Here is a 6,000-nt window from a genome sequence, read left to right as displayed (position 1 = left end):
CATTCTTGTTTATATGGTTGCTGTAAATTATTTGAGACACGTTGTAGGCATTTTGTACTTTGTATTTAAGTATATATAGTTTTATTCACGTGAATCAAAATTAAATGTCGGAATAATATTTTATAAAGAAAGAATTGGCATAACCACATATGCACGTGTATTGTTAGGGTTTACCGGCACAGAATAGTTGTCTTTTATAAAGAAAAAAAGTAATGTTTCAACATTTCATCATAAAATTGTGAATTTTAAACTTTTTCAGAATTTTATATACAAGCGGGAAATATCCTTAGAAAATGTGTATATTTTACACTTCCTCTAAGGAATAGACGCAAGTTTTTATAAAAGAAAATTCATTCACAGAAGAAAATTTATGAATTTTAACTTAAGTGGTGAGAGAATTATGAATTTTTTTCCGATGGAGTGATATTTTTGTTAAAACAGTGTCTATTGCTATAGCGAATTATGTTCGCAGCTGTAGGGAAAAAAGTTTTTAGTTCATGAATTTTTCAAATTTATTTATTTGAAAATTATTTCAAATTTATTTATTTGAAAATTATTTCAAATTTATTCATTTGAAAATTATTTCAAATTTATTTATTTAAAAATTATTTCAAATTTATCTACTTTCCCAAATTTATTCATTATTTTATATATTTAGAATTTATTATTTTTTAAATTTCTCAAATTTACCTTTTTTAAAATTATCTTAAATTTATTTATTTAAAAATTATCCCGAATTTATATATTTTTAAATTTATTTATTAAAAATTATCTCAAATTTATTGATTTTTATAAATTTATTTATTAAAAATTATCTCAAATTTATTGATTTTTATAAATTTATTTAAATCTTTTTTTTTCAAATTTATTTACTGAAAAATTATTTCGGATTAATTAGTTTTTTCAAACACATTTATTTGAAATTTTTTCAAATTTATTAGTTTTTTCTAAATTTGTTTATTAAAAATTATTTCAAATTTATTTATTTCTCCAAATAATTAAAAAAAACAGTAACTCGTCATTGTGGTCATTATCAATTATACTGAAATGATAATAAAAGTTAATTAGAACCTTTTAGGGATATAAATATATTTAATCTTTTTTATTGAATTTTAATTATTCTAATATTTATACTTTTTTAATTATTCTAATATTTATACTTTTTAATTATTCTAATATTTATACTTTTTTAATTATTCTAATATTTATACTTTTTTAATTATTCTAATGGATTGAAATTAAGAAATTAAAAGAATATTTTTTTGAGATTTGAAAAGCAAATAGGAAGTACCAAATTAAAAGCCTGTCGTAAAATTTTAAATTATTATAAATTTTTTAATTTAAAATAAAAAATGTTCTCAATATCATTCATCTAGGAATATCCAATGGACTAATAAGATTTTGATTCGTATGTGACATTGTGAGATCATCTTGTTAATTTTTCTGATAAATTATTTCTAGACAGAGGAGGAACAGGAGGCGGGCAAGAGATAAAAAGAAGATAAGGAAGAAATTTCTCGAAAAGGAAGAAGAAAACATGTCAACAAAAAGAAGATTCAAAGAAGCGAATAAAAGAGTAAGAAATCCGTCAATGTAAATACTACGCAGTTTATCAAAACAAAAAAAAAATTTCTCACGGCCCTTCATTTGGCTTTTCTTGAAGCCCATTGGTTATTTTCAGGAAGTCACGTGACGTGAAACTCATTCCATTTTGCACATAGCACACTTTATAGTACAATTATTTATTCTACATCTTTTGCACGCAGTTTCTTTTGTGGGCAGGTCTTTATGCACACGGCACATCCTTTTTTGCACTCGGTTTTGACAGCATCGTGTGCAAAATCTAATTAAATAGGACGTTCGGTCATTCATGGGACATATTTACATTATTAGAAAATTATTTTCTGAGATCTTCTTCCAGTTTTGGTAAGTTTTTCGAATTATTTTCTTGTTTTTAAGTCATGTAAACACTCTCTTCAAAATATTTTCTCGATACGTTGCCGAAAAATATTATGATTTTGAAGTCAAATATGATGTCTTAATTTTAGATTGAAAATATTTTTTTATCTAATATCAAGTTTAAAAATGCGTTTTCTTTTCCTTAACGATTAATTGATTTCTCTTATATACATAGGCATAAAATTTATGCATGTATACTTTTTAACGCACGTTAATTTCTTGCTTGCAATCCGCGAATGTGAATTTTATTAACTAATAATGAAACCTTGAATAATGGAAATGAATTTAGACCACATTTGTGTAGAAAAAATGTAGATTTTTTGTATGCATAGTTAATTTTTTGAAATATTTATTTCTATTCCAACCTTTCAGAAAAAAAAATTAAATTGTAAATACATATAATATACGCAACGGCTTAGAATCCGCGCTAAGAAATCAAAAAATTTTTTTTTCTTAGGGAATAATGGAATTTCACAGAAATGCATAATTTAAAGAAAAATTATGAAATAAAGAAATTTATCGTGTAAACGTAACTATTTTTTCCTAAACTTAGTGTTTTACTGTCAGTTGTCGTTTGGCCTTGAATTTAATAAATTTCATTTTCTTCTAATTCATAAGAAAAAAGAAGAAAAATCTTGTGTTAGTTTGCAATTCATTAGTTCTAGAAAGAAGAAATAATAAAATAAACCGAATTTTTTTGACGAATAATTTTCTCTCCACCAACTTTTTTTTTTCAATCTTAAACAATGTTAATTTTAATGTTGTGAAGACATTAATTATAATTTTTTTGGTCAAAGCTCAAATATTTACTTGATGTTGAAACGAAAAGTCGTTCTAATGAGTAATAAAAAAATTTTATGTCAGTTTTTAAATGATTTTTTTTTTCTAATAATCATGATTACTTTTCACGCCACGAAGGTTTAAAACATAATTAATTAGTTTCGGGTTTTTTTTAACATTAATTAATGAGATAGTCATTGAAATTCATTAATGTTCTGTTCTTTCACTGCTGTTACCGACTTACGACGTCGATGGAAGAGTTCGTATTAAATGGATTGTTCATGCTGTCGTTAGTCAGCATTAAGCAGGATTTTGGGCAGTTTAATGTCTGTTTTGAATACTTTTTTTTTCACACGTTAGAATTTTTTTATAAACTGAAATAACGCGAAACATGTTTATTTTTAATGATAGTTATGTGTCATATTTGATACTTTAGTCATTTTGTGAATTAGTATTGATATTTTTAAAGTAAATAAAAAATTGTTTCAATTCGGACTGTATAAATACAGTAGATGCTCGCACTTTCTTCTTAGTTTTGTTGATTTACGGCAGTATTTTCCAAAGTGTGCATCGCGGCTTCTAGGGGCATCACAGACCTTTTTCACGGCGTCACGACGAGCTGGAAATATTGACGTGTGTGCCTATTTAGGATATGATATGGTTCTTTTCTGAATACGCAATATTTACTGAACTGTTCCGGGAAGCCGCAAATGAATCATGAATAGAGCAAGGGAGTCGCGGGTAACAAAAATTTAAGAACCACTGATCTACGGAAATAGGGACTAGGAAACAGTATGCAATGATAATTTATAATTTTTTTTAAATTATTTAAATCTAAATACAGTTGTTAAAACGTTGAAATCAACAGGAATCCTTCTGTCATAAAGATGTTGTACTTAATTACGTATATAGTTGTGAATTATTATTATTGTTATTTCCGGAAAAGTTACTAGTATGTATGAAGAGCATTAAGAAAGGTGATAGAAGGAAATACATTTTATAGAATTTTAACTTAAATTTAAAGTGTGTTCCAGGATAATTTTTTATCCTGTTAATATTGTTAGACATCATCGTGGATTAAAAATTTAATTTTACAATACTGTAAGTACATTCAAGATTGCTCCTAAAAATTCATTACAATCTATTCTAAGTCGAAATATCTGAAGAAACAGTTGTTAATAGATCGTAGCTTGAACTAGCCACAAGAACAAAAAAATTAACTTTTGATGTAATTTCTGCATTGGTTTCATTGAGAGAAATTTCATTAATTAAATTGTAGAAAAGTACTCAAGTTCATCAAATAATATGGAAATGCCTTTAGGTATAGGCATGGCTGCTTTGTTTAAGTCATGCATTGAACTAAAGAATACAATATCTCATTCGCAAAACTGAAATAATAACTTGGTCTTTAAAATATTTTTTTAAAAATCGTATTTGTATTGATTGTACATCATAATCATTTACAAGCAAAAAATACATAAACCTAATTCGAGTAATGAAACGGTGGAATGATTTTGACAATACTATCCAAAATTTTACTTTAAAAAACCTGCCTTCAAAGTATTTTACGGCATACCTGACTGATCTCATAGCATCATTGAGCCATCATTAAGTTACATACGATTATAAGACGATTTGAATATTTCACATTACACTCTTTCAGTAAGTCATCAAGAACTAGATATTATTGAGTAAATTAGGAATTTTCTAAATTATATTTCCTCAATACACCTAATAATTTTTCGAAAATAAAAAACGTATAAAAAGTTTGAGGGCGCGGTAGTCCAGGTCGATAAGATGCTCGCTTGAAGTACCGAAGGATGTTTAGAAGTGTCGCGAGTTCGATTCGCGATTCGTCTTTGCCAGATACTTTCTTGACACAGGAGTACAACAGGAACGGCGACATGACCACAGAAAAAGATTGCTACCACAGGGAGTCCCACATCGAGGGGTTAGCGCACCAATCTCTCGGTGAGTCTGAAAAAGGGTGCCGTTCGAAATTGTCAATGAATTGTAGGTCCCGGTCTAATTAGCCTCGTATGCAGAAAATGACCGTGGTACGACAAAAATGATCGAATTAAAAAAATTGAAAATTTTTTAGTGCAAGACATTTGGTACAGCATTGTTTTGCTGCAAGTACAGGTTGTTTCAATATTTGGATGACATTTTGTATCTGCAATCATATGAATAGTTCACAAAAAAACTGATGACAGACTGAAATATATGAAGATTTCATCCAATGTTCTTAACGATAAACTTTTTTTTTGCATTTTCAGTTCAGTATCCTAACTCACTGTTGTCAAGATGCCAGGACCTTGCGGAGCTAATTGTACTTGCGAGAAGTGCAGATGCTGCACTGCCGCAACCAAATGCAGCTCCAGTTGCAGGTGCGATACCTGCCGTTGCTGCCAAAGAAGCCAGAAGTGCAACTGCGGCGACTGCAAATGCTGTGGAGCAGCTAAATGTTAAATAAGGGGAACGGAGATGCTATCAAACGCACTTCGTTGCCTCTTTAATACCTCTCTTATACGTCTTGTATCTGATCGTCTTCTTTGTTGCTGCTTTGTCTTTTTTTTTCTTTGAATTTTCGAGGAAAGTAAATGTTAGATCGTTTCTGTTCTTTTAACATAAGAGAGAAGAAAAAAGAAAGCTTTATAGAAAGCATGAAAAGGTGTAAACACTATGTTTAATAAATGTTTGTAAAATTTGACACTGATCTTGAAATTTAATTTTGTTTTGGTTTTTTTTTTCTTTATTTTTCTTTATCTCTTCTTTCTATAGGGATTGATTTAACTGATAAATAGAAAAATCGAATTTAACTTGGACCATAAATACTTTCCTAAAAGAAATGATTCGTTAAGACGGTTTTTTCGTGCAATGAAACGTCCTGATCTCAAAAATTATCTGAAGCTAATCGAGGCATTAAATAAATCAAGATATACCAGAACTTACGTGAACTGTTGCAAGATGGCTGGTGAACGTAGAGGTGGTGAACGTGAATAGTTAATTTAATGAGATTTAGATGACCTACTTGCATAGGCGTAAAGTTATTGGAGATATAGGGCGGGGGGTGGGGGTCGAATACAATATTTCTATAGGTATGATAGAGATGGCGCAAATATTGGGGGAGGGCACGGGGACAAATGTTTACCCTTATGCCCACTTGTAAATTGGAAATGGATATCTCATCATAATTTTAGTTGAAATGGTTTCTTCCAAATTCGATAGTAAATACACAGTAATCTTCGCCATTTTAGATAA

The 6,000-nt window shown here is 28.7% G+C and overlaps 1 long non-coding RNA gene across 1 annotated transcript; it reads left to right on the top strand.

Annotated features, from left to right (window-relative positions):
• Positions 1-1,890: 1,890 nt before the first annotated feature.
• LOC149076049 (uncharacterized) lies at positions 1,891-5,449 on the top strand. Its single transcript, XR_016194027.1, has 2 exons — positions 1,891-1,926; positions 5,016-5,449. It is a non-coding gene; the product is annotated as an uncharacterized LOC149076049 (long non-coding RNA).
• Positions 5,450-6,000: the final 551 nt, after the last annotated feature.

This window comes from Pholcus phalangioides, unplaced genomic scaffold (assembly GCF_987345545.1).
Source record: "Pholcus phalangioides strain wild (caught in Gottingen) unplaced genomic scaffold, Ppha-v1.0 ptg000015l_1, whole genome shotgun sequence".
Classification (NCBI taxonomy): Eukaryota; Metazoa; Arthropoda; class Arachnida; order Araneae; family Pholcidae; genus Pholcus; species Pholcus phalangioides.
This window is presented reverse-complemented; position numbering and strand designations above follow the sequence as displayed.